Here is an 11907-nt window from a genome sequence, read left to right as displayed (position 1 = left end):
AAAAAAGCCAGAGTCCAAATGTTTGTAATTGTATAACACAACAAGGAATTTTATTACATCTGATCGTCAAACCAACGTATACTCACCCTGTAATGATTACAGCATCAGCATACAGGCTATTAAGTCACAAAGCTGAATTTAAAGGGATAGTTCACCCAAAAATGAAAATTCTGTCATCATTTACTCACCCTCAAGTTTTTTAAAACCTGTAAGAATTTCTTTCTTCTGCTGAACACAAAAGAAGATAATTTGAAAAATGTCTGTAACCAAACAGTTGATGGACCCCATTGACTTTCATAGTAGGTCAATGGGGTCCATCAACAGTTTGGTTACAGACATTTTTCAAAATATCTTATTTTGTTCTATACTTTAAAAAAAATCACATTTTCTAAAAATCTAAACATCTTTTTCCCTTCATAATTCTCATAAGAATGGCCATGATCCACATATTTTATTTCCTCTAAACTTTGCTTTTTTGTTTCAGTAATTAAACATTGTTCTAAGGGGCGGCTTGTTACCACATCTTACCCTATAACGTTACATTCACTCACAATGAATGTGAGTTAACCCTTGTGTGGTGTTCATATTTTTGTTATTCAGCCAGTGTTCGTGGGTCTGGTGGACCCGCTGCATTTTGGGGTTTTTAATTCAACATAATCAACCAATTTATGTTAAAATACTCAACAGATATTTAGGCTACTTCATCCCAATTACAAGCAATAGAAACAGCATTTATGGTTAATATTTCCTCTCTAGCTTTGTTAGATCACATTTAAGAATTGTAACCTTGTGCGGGAACGGCAGGGGTAGAAACAAAACTCACTTTTGCACTCACACTCTCTCACACTTACACACAACCTCTCTCTCACATGCATGCACACACACACACACACACACACAGATATGTGGTTCATACAGGGAATCTCCATAGGCGTAATGGTTTTACAAATGTACAAACTGTATAATCAATGCCCCTACACTAACCCTACCCCTAAACCTACCAATCACAGAAAACTTTTGGCCTTTTTTGAAGTTCAAAAAACACCATTTAGTATGTTTTTTAGCCGTTTGGTTTATGAGGACACAGATGTCCTCATAAACCATGTTTACGTTGTAATACCCAAGTCATTATACACATTTGTGTCCTCATAAACCATATACTATACAAGAACACACACACACACACACACACACACACACACACACACACACACACACACACACACACACACACACACACACACACACACACACATTTGAATACTTTTATTTGGATCTAAAAGACATTACAAAGAAAACAAGATCCAAATACTCTGGGAAGAGTCTTTGACAGGGTGACAGATCTACAATTCATGGCTCACATACTTGTACAGGTCCTTCTTTTTTTATAATACTCGGCACATTAGGGATAAAGGAAACATCTCCGTCTCCATATTTTCATGCTCCCTATAATGGCTGAAACTGAGCAGAATTTTGCAAGCTTTTTTGCCTTCTTTTTTTGTAGCCCCCCTAATTGCATCCCGCTAATCACACTCTTATGGACATGACCCAAACTTCCAAATACCAGAATTATCAATCTACAGGTATATCCAAGTTGGAGGATGAGATCTACCAGGGGTTGATATTTCAATAGTTTAGAATAATAGCAAGTATTCATATACAGATCAAAACAGCAGCCCACCTCAACAATACAAACAGATTTCATAACCTCATTAACAATTACAATGTCAGGAGTATTTGGAATGTTTGTAAAGTACTCACTGTTTGATATGTTATGATGAAACCAGTTAATTCGTACAGTGCTATGCTTGTAGATCTTACTATCATGTCCACCGATTACCATTTGTAAGTCCTTTGCAACCAGATCAACCAGACGGTCATGTCTGGCTACATAGAGTCCTTTATAATTGTAGCAGCCGTTTAGTATATGAGCAACCGTTTCGTTTTCCTGCTGTGTAGGATGTAATATACAATAAGGTTCATGCTTTGATGGATACCATATTGCCAAATTGTACTTTGTTGGTAGACATTGTAGTCTTGCTTTAATCAAGAATATCAAAATGTCATCTGAAATTGATGGATTATTAGACAAAGCAGAGTGAGACACTGAATGGTCGGCAAATTGAAGTAAAGCAAGTTTTCCTTGTAATCTGAGACCCGTCCAGTGCTGTCCGTTTTGGATCTGTCTAAGATGAAGAATTGAAGCTCTTGCGTGTTTAATCTGTAACTGGTGAGGAGTACTGTCTTTATTGAGGATTGCCAGAGTGGAAACCAGTGGATCGGTGATTATGCTATCATTAAGAGCCACTACTTCTCCATCGGGTCCCAGCCAGGACAGCTGTATTCCTATGCGGCTGCAGAGGTCGTTTAAATCTAGCCAGTCGGAGCGCACTCCAAATCCGGCTGCTTTGATGTCCAACTTTCCGTTCTGCTTTAGTTTAAATCCAAGAAACTGGGACTCGTTTATGGAAGCAGCAGGTATTTTGCGACGTTGTAGATGTAAAAACAGTGATTCACGTGATAATTCTCTAACAGTTGTATCGTCATTGTTAAGCATGTTTAAAAGGTGTCCTGTTCTGGACGCGGTGTAGAGCCATTCAATATTTGGGGCACCGAGACCTCCGTCTCTACGTGGCTGGAAAATTATGTCCCGAGTCGTGCGGCTATTAAGACAGAACCATTTCCTCATCAGCTTAACCGTTTCGTTGTTCATCGCTGACAATATACATTGTGGGATATGTACATTCGGGAAGAGATGTTGAATTTTGGCTACTGCGATTAGCCTAATGGCTTCACACACACACACACACACACACACACACACACACACACACACACACACATAACAGCAAGGCCTGACAGGAGGAGGACAGAGTAAAGGTCCTACAGACCCGAACACCATACAAGGGTTAAGAGCTATTAATGTCATGCTGTCTGGTACCTTAGAACATTAAATTAATTACTTCTCACTTCTCTGTTAAAAATGCCTAAAATCTCCAGAAACGTACTTTCTTTTTCTTTCCAAAGAAATTACGGATGTCAGCTGCTGCAGTCTTTCTCTTGTTCATTTTTGGCCACTACTGTGAAATATAACAGCAACGCAATTCCAAGGGATGAAAATGGTGAAGTAAGAAAGAACAAATGGCAGGACTCTAAAATAACTTGCTAGATAAACCCAATTCAGAGAACAGGACCGTGGCTCAAAACGCTAACGTTAGCTGTAAAAACTGGGTTTGGTACAGTAGATTTGACAAGCCTGTCACTGACCGCTATCCCAGTTTGCTTTAAAGCCAGGCTACATGCTAGCGTGTATACAGTAACGTTAGCTAGCTGTCGGCTAGCTTGTCAATAGACCCATTCATACAAGCTGTATAACATTACAGTCGAAATTTACAAATTCTACAATTCGAAATTCTAGTGAAATTCACCTGGTCGTTATCTAAGGGATTATGTCAGCCAAAAACACCATTCATAGATATGTGCCAAATGTCTGTCAGATTTCGCGCTCTTCTTCTGTTTGTTTTTTCCTTACTCACTGACTGTGGCGGTGCACGAGCTACTAAAGGTATAGGGGAAAACATGACATGGATCAGGTTTTGTTAATGTATAGTGTAAGGCCAGTCGAATGGATTTGGGAAATGGACCGGCCGGGATTTTATATTTTCGGAGCTGGAAAGAAAGACGTATTTGCAATCACATCGATATTGCCCGCATAATCATACAGTATATTGGGGGGGACAATTTGTCCTTCTTTGAATATTGGGGGGGACGTGTCCCCCTGTCCCCCCATAGAATTACGCCTATGCACCTTATTGTGTCTTTGTTTTTATGTGTTTATACATATACAGTGGGTACCGAAAGTATTCAGACCCCCTTAAATGTTTCACTCTTTGTTATGTTACAGCCATTTGCTGAAATCATTTAAGTTAATTTTTTTCCCTCATTAATGTACACACAGCACCCCATATTGACAGAAAAATACAGAATTGTTGACATTTTTGCAGATTTATTAAAAAAGAAAAACTGAAATATCACATGGTCCTAAGTATTCAGACCCTTTGCTCAGTATTTAGTAGAAGCACCCTTTAGATCTAATACAGCCATGAGTCGTTTTGGGAAAGATGCAACAAGTTTTTCACACCTGCATTTGGGGGTCCTCTGCCATTCCTCCTTGCAGATCCTCTCCAGTTCTGTCAGGTTGGATGGTAAACGTTGGTGGACAGCCATTTTTAGGTCTCTCCAGAGGTGCTCAATTGGGTTTAAGTCAGGGCTCTGGCTGGGCCATTCAAGAACAGTCACAGAGCTGTTGTGAAGCCACATTTTTTGTAACCTTGGCCAGATCTGTGCCTTGCCACAATTCTATCTCTGAGCTCTTCAGGCAGTTCCTTTGACCTCATGATTCTCATTTGCTCTGACATGCACTGTGAGCTGTAAGGTTTTATATAGACAGGTGTGTGGTTTTCCTAATCAAGTCCAATCAGTATAATCAAACACAGCTGGACTCAAATGAAGGTGTAGAACCATCTCAAGGATGATCAGAAGAAATAGACAGCACCTGAGTTAAAAATATGAGTTTCACAGCAAAGGGTCTGAATACTTAGGACCATGTGATATTTCAGTTTTTCATTTTTAATAAATCTGCAAAAATGTCAACAATTCTGTGTTTTTCTGTCAATATGGGGTGCTGTGTGTACATTAATGAGGGAAAAAATGAACTTAAAAGATTTCAGTAAATGGCTGCAATATAACAAAGAGTGAAACATTTAAGGGGGTCTGAATACTTTCCGTACCCACTGTATACAGGTCCTTCTCAAAAAATTAGCATATTGTAATACAGTTCATTATTTTCTGTAATGTACTGATAAACATTAGACTTTCATATATTTTAGATTCATTAGACACAACTGAAGTAGTTCAAGCCTTTTATTGTTTTAATATTGATGATTTTGGCATGCAGCTCATAAAAACCCAAAATTCCTATCTCAAAAAATTAGCATATCATGAAAAGTTTCTCTAAACAAGCTATTAACCTAATCATCTGAATCAACTAATTAACTCTAAACACCTGCAAAAGATTCCTGAGGCTTTTAAAAACTCACAGCCTGGTTCATTACTCAAAACCGCAATCATGGGTAAGACTGCCGACCTGACTGCTGTCCAGAAGGCCATCATTGACACAGAAAGAAATTTCTGAACGAATAGGCTGTTCCCAGAGTGCTGTATCAAGGCACCTCAGTGGGAAGTCTGTGGGAAGGAAAAAGTGTGGCAGAAAACGCTGCACAACGAGAAGAGGTGACCGGACCCTGAGGAAGATTGTGGAGAAGGACCGATTCCAGACCTTGGGGGACCTGCGGAAGCAGTGGACTGAGTCTAGAGTAGAAACATCCCCAGGTCAAGCCACTTTTAAACCAGAAACGGCGGCAGAAGCGCCTGACCTGGGCTACAGAGAAGCAGCACTGGACTGTTGCTCAGTGGTCAAAAGTACTTTTTTCGGATGAAAGCAAATTTTGCATGTCATTCGGAAATCAAGGTGCCAGAGTCTGGAGGAAGACTGGGGAGAGGGAAATGCCAAAATGCCTGAAGTCCAGTGTCAAGTACCCACAGTCAGTGATGGTCTGGGGTGCCATGTCAGCTGCTGGTGTTGGTCCACTGTGTTTTATCAAGGGCAGAGTCAATGCAGCTAGCTATCAGGAGATTTTGGAGCACTTCATGCTTCCATCTGCTGAAAAGCTTTATAGAGATGAAGATTTCATTTTTCAGCACGACCTGGCACCTGCTCACAGTGCCAAAACCACTGGTAAATGGTTTACTGACCATGGTATTACTGTGCTCAATTGGCCTGCCAACTCTCCTGACCTGAACCCCATAGAGAATCTGTGGGATATTGTGAAGAGAAAGTTGAGAGATGCAAGACCCAACACTCTGGATGAGCTTAAGGCCGCTATCAAAGCATCCTGGGCCTCCATAACACCTCAGCAGTGCCACAGGCTGATTGCCTCCATCCCACGCCGCATTGAAGCAGTCATTTCTGCAAAAGGATTCCCGACCAAGTATTGAGTGCATAACTGAACATAATTATTTGAAGGTTGACTTTTTTTGTATTAAAAACACTTTTCTTTTATTGGTCGGATGAAATATGCTAATTTTTTGAGCTGTATGCCAAAATCATCAATATTTAAACAATAAAAGGCTTGAACTACTTCAGTTGTGTGTAATGAACCTAAAATATATGAAAGTCTAATGTTTATCAGTACATTACAGAAAATAATGAACTTTATCACAATATGCTAATTTTTTGAGAAGGACCTCTATAGTACTAAATGAAAAAAAAGATATTTAGGCAAAATAAAAAAAAATATACACATCTTTATTCTGTTCAAAGGACCTCAGCTCTTAAAGGACCTCAAAGGACCTCAGCTCTTAAGACATCATGTTTCCTTCCAGAGCATCAGTGAGCATTTGAACCTTCTGTAATAGTTGCATATGAGTCCCTTCGTTTGTCACACCCTCTGCACGTTCCCTCAGCCCCAATCACCACGATCCTCCACCAACCAGCCAATCACCACCACAGCACACCCGTGAACCATCACCAGAATTCTAATCACCGTCACCTGCACCAGCAATCACCACACCCTTGAAATACTTACCTCATTCACTCACTCACCGGCTGGTATCGAAGTTGCATGGATGCTTCTCTGTGGATCTTCTCCCCCTCCTGTTGTCTCTCCTGTGCTCCTCGTGGATTCTTCTGATGTTCTCCTGTGCTCCCCGTGGATTGCTCTGATGTTCTCCTGTGAAACACGTTAATCGTGTCAGAGGGAAGTGACTGTTGCTAACGCTATGATCCTTATGAACTTGAACTCACCTGTTGTGTTATGTTTGAAGATTTGACCACAGAGACATTATTCACCCGTTTGCACGTGTGTTGAACTGTGCACGTTTGTTAATAAATACCTTGAAAGATACTCACCTTCTCCCTTTGTGTGTGGTCGTGACAGGATACCAGCCCGAAAAAGTATTAACTCACCGCGTCACTCATGGAGGCGAGCGCCACTATCACCGAAGACACCCCTGACCCATTTTCGGATATGGTAAACGTCCTTCGTCAATCTCTACCTGCTGCTCCAACGACGATTTCCAACACGCCCCTCTCTCGCCCTATGAGTTATTCCGGAGACCCGGGTGGCTGCAATGGTTTCCTCCTGCAAAGTTCCCTCTATATCGAAGCCAACGCACACCAGTTTCCTAACGAAATTTCTAAGATATCTTTTATGATTTCCCTCCTCACTGGGCAGGCACTTCAATGGGCAGACGCACTCTGGAATTCACGGAGCGACGCTTTAATCTCCTATAATGCTTTCGTTGCCCACTTCAAGGACGTGTTTGGAGCTGTGCTCACTCCCCTTTCCGTACACGATGAACTGATCACTCTGAATCAAGGTGCGTCCAATATTCACGAATACACCCTGCGCTTCCGCTACCTAGCGGCCACCAGTGGTTGGAACCAAATCGCTCTCCTAGCAGCCTACCGTAAGGGGCTTAAACCCCAGATCCGCAAGCATATGGTCATTTACGATGACAACGTACCGCTGGAAACCTTTATTAAGAAGGCAGTAGGCATCTCTCAACATCTCTCAGCATGTCCTTCTACAAAGTCTGTACCCAGCTTCCCTCCACTTCGAACACCGTCACCCCAACGAGATGCGGAAGAACCTATGATTACGGACTCCTATCGCCTGGATCCTGCGGAGAGGAAACGACGAATTAATAATCGTCTGTGCCTATATTGTGGAGAAGCCTCTCACTTCATCAGTGCCTGTCCAGTCCGCCCGCCTCGTCCAATGGTGAGTACTGTATCTATTACTCCGGCCATGTCTCTCTTACCCCATATTACCGCTGAACTAATAGTAAACTCTCGTACTCTCCCCATCTATGTGCTCGTGGATTCCGGAGCGGCTGGCAATTTTGTTTCATCACACTTCATTGCTAAATATCGAATTCCCACCGTTCAAAATGAGGTCACATACCAAATTACCACAATCCAAAACTCACCATTGGGCGATGGTAAGATATCTCACCGGACCAGAAAAGTGACCCTCGTCTCCCAACACAACCACCGTGAACATCTAACCCTCCTAGTACTCCCGCGAGCCAACGTGGATGTCATCCTGGGCAGACCATGGCTCATTAAGCACCAACCCCGCATAGATTGGAGCACAGGAGAGGTCCTGGAGTGGGGCAAAACGTGCAGGAACCACGGCTACCATCCTTCCTCGTCGGATGCAGAGTCTCCATACCATCCTATCCCTCTGCACGCCACCACCATAGAGAGCCCTGCCACTCAATCCACCACCGCCATTCCCCCCGTCTATCAGTCTTTCACCGATGTCTTCAGCAAGGAACGGGCCACACAACTACCACCGCACCGGCCCTGGGATTGTAGTATCGACCTGCTGCCAGGCGCCAAACTACCCCACGGGAAGATCTACCCCCTCTCACGTCCTGAGCAGGAGGCCATGGAGAATTACATCCAGGAGGCTCTCCAACAGGGGTTCATCAGACCTTCCACGTCCCCAGCAGCATCCAGTTTCTTCTTCGTCCCCAAGAAGGATGGCGGGCTCAGACCCTGCATTGACTACCGGGTGCTCAACGACGCCACGGTGAAATTCGCCTATCCACTTCCTCTAGTGCCAGCTGCCTTGGAGGAACTACGGGAAGCCCACATCTTCACCAAACTCGACCTCCGCAGTGCGTACAACCTGATCCGTATCCGAGAAGGAGATGAGTGGAAAACCGCCTTCATCACCCCGACCGGTCACTATGAATATCAGGTGATGCCCTATGGCCTGGCTAACAGTCCTTCCGTATTTCAGAATTTCATGAACGAAATCTTCCGCGACTACCTCCATCGATTCGTAATCATCTACATTGACGATATCCTCATTTACTCACGTAACCTAAAGGAACATCAAGACCACGTCCGCCAGGTTCTCCAACGCCTCCGTGAGTACCAACTCTATCTGAAATTAGAAAAATGTGAATTCCATCAGCCCTCCATCTCCTTTCTCGGATACGTGATCACTGCGGAGGGAGTTCGTATGGAAGCCGGTAAGGTGGACGCAGTGGCCAAGTGGGCGGAGCCCAGGACGGTGAAGGAGCTTCAGCGTTTCTTAGGCTTCGCTAACTTCTACCGACGCTTTATAAAAAACTATAGCCTCCTATCGGCTCCACTCACTTCCCTCTTAAAGGGAGGACGCCGGGTACTACAGTGGACTCCAGAGGCTCAGCAAGCCTTCGACCGTCTAAAGCTGATGTTCACCACCGCTCCTATCCTCAAGCACCCCGACCCTTCAAGGCCCTTCGTGGTGGAAGTTGATGCGGCGGACGTAGGCGTAGGAGCTGTGCTGTCCCAGTGGTCTGATGAACCCCGATCCCTCCATCCGTGTGCGTACTATTCCAAGAAACTCACCCCAGCCGAGCAGAATTATGGAATTGGAGACCGCGAACTGCTGGCAATAAAGCTCGCCCTCGAAGAGTGGCGGCACTGGTTGGAAGGAGCCCAGTTCCCCTTCACCGTAATAACCGACCACAAGAACCTCCAGTACATTCAGCACGCCAAGAGACTAAATGCCCGTCAAGCTCGCTGGTCACTATTCTTTGCCCGATTCGATTTCAACATTACTTACCAACCCGGCCACAAAAACACCAAAGCAGACGCCCTATCACGTATGTACTCACCTGAACCTACCTCTGACGATCCTGATCCAATTCTACCCCCATCTGTCTTTCTCGCACCCATACTATGGCAGCTGGATGAAGATATACGAGCCGCCACCTTCGAGGAACCTGCACCACCGGAGCTTCCCCCGGGTCGTGTCTATGTCCCAAGCCGTCTCAGACCCCTTCTGCTGGATAGTACGCACACGTCCCCCGGCTCAGGACATCCTGGCAGCAGGCGAACCCTCTCGCTCCTCCAGCAGAAATATTGGTGGCCCAACATGAGCAGGGAAGTGGAACGGTACGTCCAAGGATGTTCGGTCTGCGCCGTTAACACAACCCCACGCCGCTTACCTGAAGGTAAATTACAACCATTACCTATTCCCCGCCGACCCTGGACACACTTGGGCATTGACTTCGCCACAGACCTGCCCCCCTCTCAGGGTTACACCACAATTTTAGTGGTAGTCGATCGATTCTCAAAAGCTTGCAAATTAATACCTCTCAAAGGTCTCCCCACAGCACTAGAAACCGCAGAAGCACTGTTCCACAATGTATTCCGGAACTTCGGACTCCCAGAAGACATCGTGTCCGATCGGGGACCCCAATTCATTTCCAGGGTCTGGCGGGCCTTCTTCCAACTCCTGGGTACCACAGTCAGCCTGTCATCCGGATATCACCCTCAAACGAACGGGCAGACCGAACGGAAAATACAGGAAATCTCCCGCTACCTTCGGACGTACTGTTCCCAACATCAAAACACCTGGAGCCAGTATCTACCGTGGGCTGAGTATGCGCAAAATTCCCTCCGTCAAACCTCTACTGGTCTAACCCCATTCCAATGTATTCTAGGTTATCAACCAGCTCTGTTTCCATGGACTGGAGAGTCCTCCGAGGTGCCCGCGGTAGATCACTGGTTCCGAGAGAGCGAGAGGGTGTGGGACTCAGCGCACGTCCATCTCCAGCGGGCAGTACGGAGGCATACGGAACACGCCAACCGTCGTAGGCTACCCAACCCAGTTTACCTCCCCGGGGACCAAGTATGGCTGTCCACTCGAGACATACGCCTCCGGCTGCCCAGCAGGAAGCTGAGTCCCCGCTACATAGGGCCCTTCACCGTGCACTCACAAATCAACCCTGTCACCTACCGTCTAAACCTACCTCCACATTACAGAATCGCTCCCTCGTTTCACGTTTCCCTACTCAAACGCCACACTGAACCCCTGTTCCCTTCCTCCACAGAATCGGAGTCACCTCCTCCTCCCGACCCGCCAGAGATCCTTGGAGATAACATCTACCAAGTCCAAGAAATCCTAGACTCCCGGCGGCGGAACGGCCAGCTCCAGTACCTAGTGGACTGGGAGGGGTTCGGACCCGAGGAGAGATCGTGGATACCCCGTGACGACATCCTGGACCCGACTCTCCTCGAGGAATTCCACCGCCAACATCCCGAACGCCCAGCTCCCAGAGGTCGTGGTCGTCCCCGTCGCCGTTCTTGGGTGCCAGGAGTCACCCGTGGAGGAGGGGGTGATGTCACACCCTCTGCACGTTCCCTCAGCCCCAATCACCACGATCCTCCACCAACCAGCCAATCACCACCACAGCACACCCGTGAACCATCACCAGAATTCTAATCACCGTCACCTGCACCAGCAATCACCACACCCTTCAAATACTTACCTCATTCACTCACTCACCGGCTGGTATCGAAGTTGCATGGATGCTTCTCTGTGGATCTTCTCCCCCTCCTGTTGTCTCTCCTGTGCTCCTCGTGGATTCTTCTGATGTTCTCCTGTGCTCCCCGTGGATTGCTCTGATGTTCTCCTGTGAAACACGTTAATCGTGTCAGAGGGAAGTGACTGTTGCTAACGCTATGATCCTTATGAACTTGAACTCACCTGTTGTGTTATGTTTGAAGATTTGACCACAGAGACATTATTCACCCGTTTGCACGTGTGTTGAACTGTGCACGTTTGTTAATAAATACCTTGAAAGATACTCACCTCCTCCCTTTGTGTGTGGTCGTGACAAATATAATATAACATAATATGATGTAAAATGATATAATATAATATAATATAATTAATATAATATAATAATACTAAATTGTATTATGACATGAATTGGATTTTTATGCAAAATTATTATATAATATAATATAATATAATACTATATAATAAATGTAGTATA

This window comes from Garra rufa, chromosome 1 (assembly GCF_049309525.1).
Source record: "Garra rufa chromosome 1, GarRuf1.0, whole genome shotgun sequence".
NCBI lineage: Eukaryota > Metazoa > Chordata > Actinopteri > Cypriniformes > Cyprinidae > Garra > Garra rufa.
The sequence above is the reverse complement of the archived record's forward strand: the minus strand, read 5'-3'. Positions refer to the sequence as shown.